Raw genomic sequence first — 11273 nt, forward strand, 5'->3', positions numbered from 1 at the left:
TGAATACCCACTTGGTCAGAAGCATGCCGACAACGTGGTATTCACCCACGAAAGCTCATGCTCCAAAACGTCTGTTAGTCTATAAGGTGCCACAGGATTCTTTGCTGCTTTTACAAATCCAGACTAACACAGCTACCCCTCTGATACTTGAATATTTCATGTTTGTGTCTGCAAAGCTGCTTCTGCTCTATTAATATTTTACCACTCTCAAAAGCTACTAGAAACCATTACAAATCTTGCTGATATTAATACCTGATCAGAATGCAAAATAGGGAAGATTTTTAATTGCAGGGATTTTTTGTGATTTTAGATTTGTATTGATCCTTATTACCACATCAGCCACAGCTCAGCTGTTACTCTGCATGTTGCATTTTGCTTTCTTTAAAGCCAGCACTAAATTCTCAGTCTGGTTGAAGATGGAGTTTCTGGCTCTCTGGATCGCACTCCATCTTCATCAGTGTGTCCCATGGATCCGAGCACCAGCCGTAAGTGTGTTGGGGTTTTATTGAGCTGCTGGTGAAGCCTTTAGCTTTTTGGTTTCTGTTGATGAATTTATGTCCTGAAAGATGCAATGATTTTAAGTCCCTGGATCCTGTGTGGGAGGGACGAAGCCAGGGAGAAGATGGTGACAGGACTTTTTCACGGATGTTAGAGCTGACGGGGATTGTGTTATAACCACGTAGTCTGACCACCTGCATGACACAGGCCGTAGAACTTCATCCAGCAATGTCTGCAGTGGAGGGAATTGATCTTCCCCATGATGTACGTTAACACCAGGCCCTAGAACCTGCTGAATTCTGCAGCAGAAGACTGCAGAAAGCAGCTTGAGCTTAGTTGCAGCTTTGACCTCGCTTTAGTGAGTAGGCCCACTTGTGCTTGTTTAGGAACTTGAAGTTTGAGGAGGTTTTAGTGACCCCACCTAATAGTAGGTAGCACTTTGGGTAGCAGTCTGGTCTTGGCAACGACCCCTCTGGCTACCCAGCAAGTGTTCCCCTTGTTACTGTTGGGGAAGCAGGGAGAGACGTGACATGTTCCAGACACAGCTGGAGTCAGTGTCAGATCAGGGTTCTTGTTCCTTAGTCTGCCCCGACAGCAGGCTGTCTGCGTGTCTGTCACCCTGAAGCTGATAGACCCAGTATTTTAAGAGCTCTTTTTTCTTTTTAAATGGCTAACAGGCAAAATTAGAGGCCAAACAGTCTCTGTAAATGCTGCATATTTGCCATCTGCCTTGGCAGTAGTTGAACAAGCACATGGCTGGGCAGGAGCAGAGCAGAATAACGTTTGAGAGCACAGTCTCTTAAACCGACTTTGTCCGGCACCCCCTGCTGCCGGGGCAGTGGAGGGCCCAGAACGTATGTGGCAGGTTTCACTTCAGGAATCTGACGTGTGGCACGTTCCATCTGGTCCGTTGTCGTGGAATCCCGAATTTGTGTTGTCAGATTCATTTCAGATGCCCAGATGAGCCATGTCCTCACCTCTGAGTGACCTTGACGAGCGCATGGGGCTGCCAGGGAATCCCAGGAGGAAACATTAACCATAAACCATATTCTCCTACCCCATTTAGTGCAAACTTTTAACCTCCCTTTAATAAATGTTTTACCGCTCCTTAGACGTCTGAACTGCATCCCATTACAGTCCAGTTAGTCTGAATTTCGTCCATTCCAGCTGTAAATGCTGTGGAGGGCCAGAGGCTGGTGGGCATTTTAAATTGCTTTTGGAGAGGAATATACATTTAAAAAAGTCAGATGACCAATTCCTCACTTCAAAGACCTGTAACTAGATTGTAAAGTCCCTGAGCCCAGAACTGCTGCTCTTCGTACAGTACCACGCACAGTCAGGAACACGTAATGATGTCAAGAAAAGCAGCATGCCTGATTCAGCTCCTGGGACACAGCCAGTGCCCTGTTGGGTGTGAGAATGCACTGCTCTGCATGGGCACACGGGCCACTGGTAGATGCTTGCTTCCATTAAGAAATTTGGGAGGAGAAAATATTTTTCTTCGGCAGCGTTTTGGATTGGCAGTGAAATAAAATGCACAGCGGTCCCCTTCCCCTCTCCCACGTTCAGCTTCTGCCCAGCTCCATGTATTGCAAGGAATTTACCCCAAAAGCCCTCTGTGACCTAAGGGCGGGATTGCAAACCCTGTGTCATGGAGTCCCCGGGCGATGCTCTGGAACTGCTCCCCACCAAGCCAGTCAGGACTTTGGGGAGCCTCCTCTCCCTTGGAGCAGACTTGTTCAGGGCAAGAAGCTCACACGTCTTCACCTCCTGGGTCTCTCCTGGAGATTCAGCATTCCTTCTGTGCCTTCCGTGTTGCTTCCCACAGGCGATTCCCACCCCGCAGGAGATGCCTGGGGAAGCCACAGGGCTCGCTGCACCCCACTTCGCAGTCAGTGTGACTCTAGCCAGCCAGAACACAGAGGTTTATGATACAGAAACCGGTCTAAAACAGAGCTTGTAAAGTACGCCGAACTGGACCCCTTGGCCAGGTCATTGGGGAGAGTGAGCCCAAACTCACTCTGCACTTCAGTCCGCGCCACCCCAGCTAGCTCCAGACTAAACCAACCCCCCTCCGCCCCTTCTCTCTGCTCACCCCTTTCCCCGGCAGGAGGTCACCTCATCTCTTTGTCCCAGCACCTTCAGCTGTGGCAGCTTTGCAGCGAGGCGCCCAGGCCCGTCAGTTGCTAGAGAACAGATGCCAGGCATTTAGGAGCACTGGCCCTTTTGCTCTGCAGATACTTAAGAACTGCCATGGACCTGAGGCACCAACACAGTATTCAAGAAAACGTTAAGAACATTCAGTTCATCACACCTGCACTAGTGGGTTGCAGCTGGGAAAGGGGGAGGGATGGTTGGTCAGGTTTTAATAGAGCTTTGTGGAATACAGCAAAGCAAGGAAGATGCCGGAACACAATTCCACCTGGCTGGAATTCCTAGGGAGAGTTGCGTTCTTTACGGCAGGCCAAATGAAAGCTTTCCGTGTTCAAGAGGAACTTTATTTAACGCGTTTCTGGCAGAGGGAGTATTCAGATTGCAATGCTGTTGCTGAGTATTTACACTAAACCTTCAAATACATTAGTGTGTTATAATAAACCCAATTGATGCTCACTGTCATCACTTCTGCTGAAGCAACCCACCAACCTCCTGGAATCAAACCAGAAGAGTTTTCTCACGTCTACTAATTTCTAATCAATGTAAATACAATGCACAGGGAAACTTCTTGTTTATGGACTAATAGAAGGTGTGTTGTGTCAGTTTGAATATGTGTAATACAACTAAAGAAAACTGCAAGAAAAGGATTGGGAGCATCTGGTGGAGAGCAGTAAATCTGTCTGTCAGCCTTGGAGATTTGATGTTTCTTGACCTTCATGAGAGGGAAAAGCTGGCCTAAGCCAAAAGCCCTGGCCATACATACAAAAGCTCTGCCATTGACTGAAAAGCCAAACTGGTGCTTTTGCTGCACTCTCCTTCTTCTAGAATTGCTCGGCATGGAATACCAGAGCTTGGAGGCGGTCTATTCTGATTTTACTTCAGTCTTCGTTGTTTGAGAAGTCCTTGCTTCAAAGCACCCAATTGTAATAGAAGAATTAATAGGTTGAAGATGATAAGCCAAGAAATTTACTGGTTCTGGATGTTTTGAAAGTCAATTCCCTAAGGATTTCCTGGAACGGGATTCTAATTTTCTTGCCTAACTGTAAATGCAGCAAAGATCCTGTGGCAACCTTATAGAGATAACAACGTTTGGAGCAATGAGGCTTCGTGGTGACCACTCCACGTTATGTCGCATGCATTCTGACCAAGTGGGTATTCTCCCACGATCAAGGGAGGCGGCATCACCATACTCATGCTCCAATACGCACCGTGCACTTCATCTGTACTCCTCTCTCTCCCTCTACATCTGGTAGTCTATAAGGTGCCAAGGAATTCTTGCTGTTGCTTTTCTGCTTTACAATCCAGACTACATGGGCTTTACCCCTGTGATACTCTCCTAAAACGTGCGCAGCATTGCTGGTAAAACAGTGCCTTCATCCCAGCAGTAGAATATCTCTTTCACCACAGACTGAACAAACCATTCTTGCACTTCTTTTGGGCGATGTAGGATGGACATAATTGCATTAAGGCTAGACGGCTTGATCTGACCCTTGGTATTATCAGTTTCTCAGGATGTTGTGGTGAACTGGAGTTATTCCAAGCAGACAAGACAGATGGCGTGGAGCTGTGTTTCTCCAGTCCAGTTGAGTGATCAATAGTCTTTCTGTGATTTACTGGAGGCTGAGACTCTCCTGGTGTCAGGGTGGGGTCAGCAGGAGATAGGGTTGTCACACAGCCCTCTGTCCACAGCCGGTAACCAATGTATTTCCACTGACTTCTTTTGACATGTGCTGTTTTCTTTGTAGATGCGTACCAGCTTGGCTGCTTTACTAACTGGAAGCTGAAGGTTCTTTCTGCCTCTGTGCAGAGAACAGAATGCGGGGTCACATGAGGCGGTGTTGTTGCTGGGCTTGGCTTGCTTTGCCCTGATGGATGACTGTGCACCGTGCCAGCAGATGTTGGAGCTGCCAGGAGCTGCTGGGCAGGGTTATGGCAAGCGGCCATGGCTGATTGAGACCAGAAAATGAAGCACTGTTATGGTGAACTCCAGTCACATGATTACCGTACAGCAAGGAGATTGCCTGTTGATCTTAATCGGTGGGTTCGCGAGCGGCACAACTCTCATGAGAGCATGCTTGGAGCACATTCAGAGGTCCGCTGCGGAGAAGAGACTCGCATTATTCCCCGGGCGGCCATGCGCCAGGCCTGGTCCAAATTGGACGCAAAAGATGCGCTTGCGATGAAGCGGGATGACAGACCAAGTCCTGGACGCTGCCATGCAGGCGTTATTCCTGAAGTCATATGCAAGCATGGCAGCAGCCAGATATCAGTACAAGACCCCTTCCGTTAAGATCTCTGTCTTACCTTCCAGACTCTTCCCCAATTCCAAATTTCATATCTGCTTATGGTTCGCGACGGCCGGCTTCTTCCATTCCATGATCCAAGAAGGTAACATTGCAGGTTGCCTTGAACAGCTACGAGAACTGCCTTACCAAGTAACCAAGCGTCCGAGGTATTATTCCCAAGTGTGCAGAGATCTTGGCAGTCCCAGGTGCCTGCCTGTCTACTATGAGCAGCTGGTTGCTGCACCCTGAGCAGTCCTATGCGTGTCTCATTTGCAGTTCTAGACATTTCCTGGAGCGACGCAGGCTGCACCATGGAAGGTTAATAGGAAACCAGTGGAGAGTCTCCTTTCCAAGTGAGTGTCCCTATGGCTGCTGCTGCTTTCCAAAGACTCTACTGACAGAGCGGTTTCTTGCCAAACCTCCTTGGGCATGGCCCTTGTTGACATATTTCCAGCCTGCTTTTTCAGAACAGAGAGGATTGATGCACCCAACTCTGCTTTAGAGTATTGTGGGTCTAAGTAAAGAACGGCGTGCGTGCCCCCAATGACGGTTAGATTCTGCTTAGGTTCGAGGCTTTTTAAAGATGCTGATCTCTCAGTCGTCGATTGTAAATAAGGGATGATTCAGGCTCTGCCTTGCAGATCTATTTAAGGAATCCAGTTTGGGTAATCTGTCTCCTTCCTCTTTTTCTATCATTCCAAATATTTCGGTACCATTGGATAGTTCCCAGAGCACTGAATGATTTGAAGGTACAGCAGCGAGTTCCGCTGCTTCCCACATAAGTTCTGACATATCCTTGGCACAAGACTGGTACGCACAGCGTGCGTCTTCGAGAGGCAATTTCATATTTTGAGCTTCTTGCTGCTGCTTGAGGTGTATCGTTTTGGCTACTTGGTAACTTTAGATTAATGTAACCACCCTAATTTAAACAACAGATATATGGAAGTAAGCCCAGACAAGTCTGTCTTTTCAACAGTCTTTTCTGTTAGTCTGTACATCCAGACTGGGAGTGGAGGAGAAAGAACCCCCTGTATGTTTTTCTCTGAGCAAGGGACGGAGAGGTCATTTGTCAGGCCATTCCTCATCACACCAAGGTGTCATGCACTGCAGTGGGACAACCCATGGCTGGCCTTGCAGCTGACCTGCTCGGGGGGTGGGGGGGGGGTCCAGCTAGGGCTGTGTAATTTGATGTAGATTTTCGGATTCCCGCTTTGGACCTCCACCCGCAGGATCCTAGAGCCTGCCTTCAGCTGAGCCCCAGAGATCTACACTGCATTTAAACAGCCCGCAGCTGACCCCCCGAGCTGGGTCGCTGAGTGCCTCGTTGCAGTGTAGACGTACCCAAAGAAGTTGTTTCCCAAAGAGAGAGGAGGCAGGGAAAGCTCACTTCACGGTATTGATTCAAGTACCCCTTGCAAAATGCGGGCTCACGCTATTCAGCATTTTACTGGTGTGTTCTCTTTGAGTCACGCTAAACCGATGCCCCAGTGTGCCTGCTGTGAACTGACCCTGGCTTACTTAGTGGGGAGGGCAGGAGAGCCGGAATGATGATAGAGTCCCATATTATTTAAGACTAGCCAAAGGAGCATTAGGCTATTGTCCTGGGTGCTGTGCAACAGAAGAGCCACTTATTTTCAGAACTGGGGCTCTGGCCCTGCTGTCAATTCCAAGGCAAGTCCACTACATTGCTGCAATGCAGTGTGAAATGGGGTGTTTGACAGGGCTGTCGTGAGTCTGGAAGCCTCTTCGAGTCTGCTCTCCGCTGTGTTAAGGCAGTAACATGCAGACGTTGCTGTGCAAACTGAGCACGCTGAGAGGGGAACAGAGCATGAACATTGCAGACGTGCTGTGCAGGAACTGGGCACAGCTGAGCAGGGGGAATGCAGAGCATGAACATTGCAGACGTGCTGTGCAGGAACTGGGCACAGCTGAGCAGGGGGAATGCAGAGCATGCAGTTCACTCATGACTTGGGCTGGAGCTTTTCTCCTTTATGGCCTTGTCTTTTGTTAGCTCCAAACCCTCCCCAGCCAAGGGAGTTGTGGTTTGTGGTAGCGAGGGAAGGAGAGAGAAGCTACTGTGGTGGATGCAGGCATATTTCTTAGGCGAACTGATGGCCTCTGTTGGGCTTTGTATCTTTAAAAATCTGCTGAGAGCAAATAGCCCATTAACTGACTAACGAATAGCCCATTAATCTGTTAATGCTGCGCAGTTCCCGAGGGCCATGTGGCAGGTAGCCACAAATTCCTTTGATTTTTCTCCTGCAGTAACTGGGGTGAGACGTTTGGCCGTAGGAATGCCTGTCCCTTCAGAGGAGGGTAGAAATCAGTGACTGCCTGCCGAGGCCTGACGTGAGACAGGTCGGGGATGGGAGGCTTAACCTCTAGAGCCTCAGACGCCTTGGATCCTTTATGGTTTGGCAGCACTTGCCGCACTCCTGCTGCAGCCTCTGCTCCTCATGCGTGAGCCAGAGATTTATGTGTCCTGAATAAACAGAACTGTCTCTAGGGAGGGCTCTAATTTTCATGCTAATTATGTAAATCTGCTTAATTACAGGACGTTAACTTTGCTGTCTCAGAATATAAAGGGACAGTTTGTGCAGTGACAGGCTGTTGCTTTGCTTTGACTGCAGGGTGCAGACTGTCACTGCCTGCAGCGATGCTTGGATTGCAGTGGGACACACTTTCCCTCTCTAGTGAAAACAGAAACTGCAGATGATCTAACACAGAAGGCGCAGGAAGGTGGGCAGGATGGACGGGAGTGTCCCTAGGCCAGGCAGAGTGGGGAAGGATGCGTGGCGCTTGGGTATTGAAACACGTGGAGCCGACCTCTTAGGTGTGTTGGTATTGGTCTTTGGTCCTGCAACTCTACCATCCTAGTGAAGGCGCTGGTGCTTTACCGATAGATTTAAAGCCTCTGTTTTATGAGCTTTGTATCATGAAGACACTGAAAATATCTGAGCTACATGCATCTCTCAGGCATTGAGAATGAGAATTCAAATGGCAATAAACCAGCTGCAGGCTCCTACGTATGAACGCAACATACGTTCAAAACCCAGGCGACTCATTTCTACTCTCTTTTCAGGATAGAAAGATCAACAGACCAGGTTATTAAGCCTGTAAACTTGGAAGCTTTGTCCAAATGGATCGGGCACATTCCAGGGGACGTATTGCAAGACATGGCCCAGATAGCACCAATGCTCGCTAGGCTTGGCTATGACCCGTATGCAAATCCACCCAGCTATGGCAATCCAGACCCCTTGGTAATCAACAACACCCAGAGGGTGAGTATTGCTACTGTCTGCTTAGAATGCTGAGTGTCACTGGATGATGGTGGGAGTGATGCATGTTACAAATACAAAATAGCCACAAAAATGTGGATTTACTATATGTAATACTGACTTACATATCTCTCCAGGGTTGGAGAAGTCACTAACTCATTCCAAAGAGAACTCTTTAAAAACCACTGCCCCTCTTTAAAAGATGATAAAACTACAGAAGGGGATGTGCCAGTTACATTTTCCTTATTTTCAAAACGTTGGTTCAGATGACAGATTCCGTGACGTGAGATGAAATTCCTTTTGGTCTTGTGCGTCCGCAGGGCAGATATTGCACTACTCCATCCTGGCCAGCTAATTCTGGAAGCCTCAGGAGTGTATTGGGGTTTTTTTAATTAAGATCAAGTTAAAAGTCACGTAAATGCAAAGCTAGAAAACTCCTGTCTCTCCCCAGCGGCAGACCTAGAAACTGATGCTTCATTCCTTGGCTCACCCTAAACTCACTCAAGTCAAGGGGAGGCTGGGTGCAGAAGAGATGCAAGGTCATGTCCTGGGACAGTGCTGATGCCCAGGCTGTGCTAAGGTCTAGGAGACGTTTACGTGTGCTGCTCTGGAAATCACAGCCCCCACTAGGGGGCGCTGCAGAGCCACGAGCCAGTTACTAAAGCGGTGGTGGGGGGCAAACTTTTTGGCCTGAGGGCTGCATTGGGTTTTGGAAATTGTGTGGAGGGCCGGTTAGGGGAGGGGGTGGTGGCCTGGTCCCCACCTCCCATCTGCCCTCCCCCCCTGGAACCCGTACCCCATCCACACACCCCTGCTGCCTGTCCCCTGACCGCCGTCCCATTCAACCCTTCCTCTCATTCCTGACTGCCCCCTGGGGACCCCTGCCCCATCCAACCACCCCTTCTCCCTGTTTCCTGACTGCCACCTGCTGCCCCTGCCCCGACTGCCCCCCACTGCCCCATCCAACCTCCCCTCCTTCCTGACTGCCCCCCGGACCCCTGCACCCATTCAACACTTCCCCCCATTCGTCGCCCTCTGACCGCCCCAATCCCTATCCACATCTCTGCTCCCAACCACCACCCCAAACTCCCCTTCCCTCTATCCAACCCCCACTGCTCCCTTACCATGCTGCCTGGAGCCCCGGTGGCTGGTGGTGCAGCTGTGGCTGGAGTCAAGCACCAGGCCAGAAGCTCAGGGGCCGGGCAGGAGGGTCTCGCAGGCCGGATGTGGCCCACGGGCTATAGTTTGCCCACCTCTGGTATAGATGCCCAAACCCAAACACCCTTGCCTCGACCCCTGCCTGCCCCTTCCCCAAAGCCACCCCTCACCCCTTCTCCGAGGCTCCCCCACTCACTCCAGACCCCCTCCCTCAGTTGCTTGCTCACTGTCCCCCACCCTCACTCAGTTTCACCGGGCTGGGGCAGAAGTGAGTGCGGGCTCTGGGCTGGGGCCAAAGGGTTCAGAGAATAGGAAGGGGCTCCGGACTGAGCCTGGGGCAGGGGTGCAGAAAGGGGCTCAGGGCTGGGGCAGGCTCTGGGAAGGTGTTTGGGTGCAGGAGGGGGCTTGGGGTGCAGGCTCTGGGAGGGAGTTTGGGTGCAGGAGGGGGCTCAGGTGCAGGCTCTGGGAGGGAGTTTGGGTGTAGGAGGGGGCTCAGGGCTAAAGTAGGGAGTTCGGGCTCTGGAAGGGAGTTTGGGTGCGGGCTGGGGCTCAGGGCTGGGGCAGAAGGTTGGAACTCCTATACTAGAACTAGCCCAGGGACTGCCATGAGGTGGTGCTGCGACGTTTATTGGAGTGATGCCCAGGGGGCACAGTTATGACGTGCACCGAACCAAGGCAGACTGTTTCCATGTTCTCGGAGGTGTGGTGGCCATCTCTGTGCATGACACATTGAAATCCCAGCCCCTGCCCCTGGACCTGGCTGCTTGGCTGCTCTGATTGTGGCACTGGCTTTGAGGACTGTTCCAGTCCCTGCGAGCTATGTTAACAGCAGTGCAAAGTGGGATGAGAGGCTCTCCCAGGATCCAGACCCTGCAGGATTCCTGAGTTCAGCAAAGTGGAGCCCCCTTCCGTTTTTGCCAACGTGAACATGGAAAATGGTCATTGTACAAAAGATCCCTTCTGGAGTACGGTTTTAAAAAAAATTCCCCTTGGGTGAGAAGGAGGGGCATGGCACAGCCAGAGGAAACCCACTTAGCAGGAAGGTCCTGAGGACAGCACCGCAGCCACTGTCTAACGCAAATGCCACGTCTGGCTGCAGAAATGTGTACATCGGCCCACAACGCTTAGGCGATCAGCCCAGCAGGGCAGAACAAAAAATCACCAGGCGCTATTGCTCAGCCCTTTGAGGGTTTGCTTCTCGTTCAGACACCTGTACATACCAGGAAGCTGATGAGGCAGAAGGGATGCTTAAGCATCAGCTGGTCTGTACAAAGTGGAGTCACTCTGGTTTCATTCCTTCCATAGGTTATGAAGGGGATTTGTAAAACACCAGCCAATCTGAACAGGCGTCAGTATTACAGGAAATGAGAGAGTCCATGCTCTGGTGTGTCCCTAAACCTATTACTGCCAGAAGCTGGGCCTGGATGATGAGGTTATGGATCACGAGATAAATTTACCCTGTTCTGTTCATTCCCTCTGAAACACCCGGCATTGGCCAGTGCTGGCCTAGAAAGACCATTAGTCTGACCCAGCACAGGCATTCTCGTGTTCTTATGACACACAAGTACCCTAATGGTCAACACAACTATGACTGTATGTCCAAGCAGGGGGCTTGCAGGCAGCCAGACTCTGCCTATGCTTAATATGGGAAATGTTAAAGTAAGCTAGTGATTTTGGCTATCACAGTAGCATGTGGGGAGAGAGGCACCTCTCGGTAGTCAGCATTAACAAGCATGTAGAGATTCACAAGTGAAACCATTTGCTTTGAATTGGCAACTCAGAAAACTCATGCAGCCTTGCCGGCACGGTGTAATTGTGCTCCCTGCAAGAGGCACCAGCCTGCAGATCCTGAATGGTTGTCAGGTGTAGTCCCATGTAGAATGCATTGCAGGGATGAAGG

At 50.3% G+C, this 11273-nt stretch overlaps 1 pseudogene; it reads left to right on the top strand.

Annotated features, from left to right (window-relative positions):
• Nucleotides 1-4628: 4628 nt before the first annotated feature.
• Nucleotides 4629-10741, top strand: LOC116833636 (protein-tyrosine sulfotransferase 2-like; annotated as a pseudogene).
• The last annotated feature ends 532 nt before the right edge of the window (nucleotides 10742-11273 follow it).

The sequence above is a fragment of the Chelonoidis abingdonii genome, unplaced genomic scaffold (genome assembly GCF_003597395.2).
Source record: "Chelonoidis abingdonii isolate Lonesome George unplaced genomic scaffold, CheloAbing_2.0 scaffold0734, whole genome shotgun sequence".
Lineage (NCBI taxonomy): Eukaryota > Metazoa > Chordata > Testudines > Testudinidae > Chelonoidis > Chelonoidis abingdonii.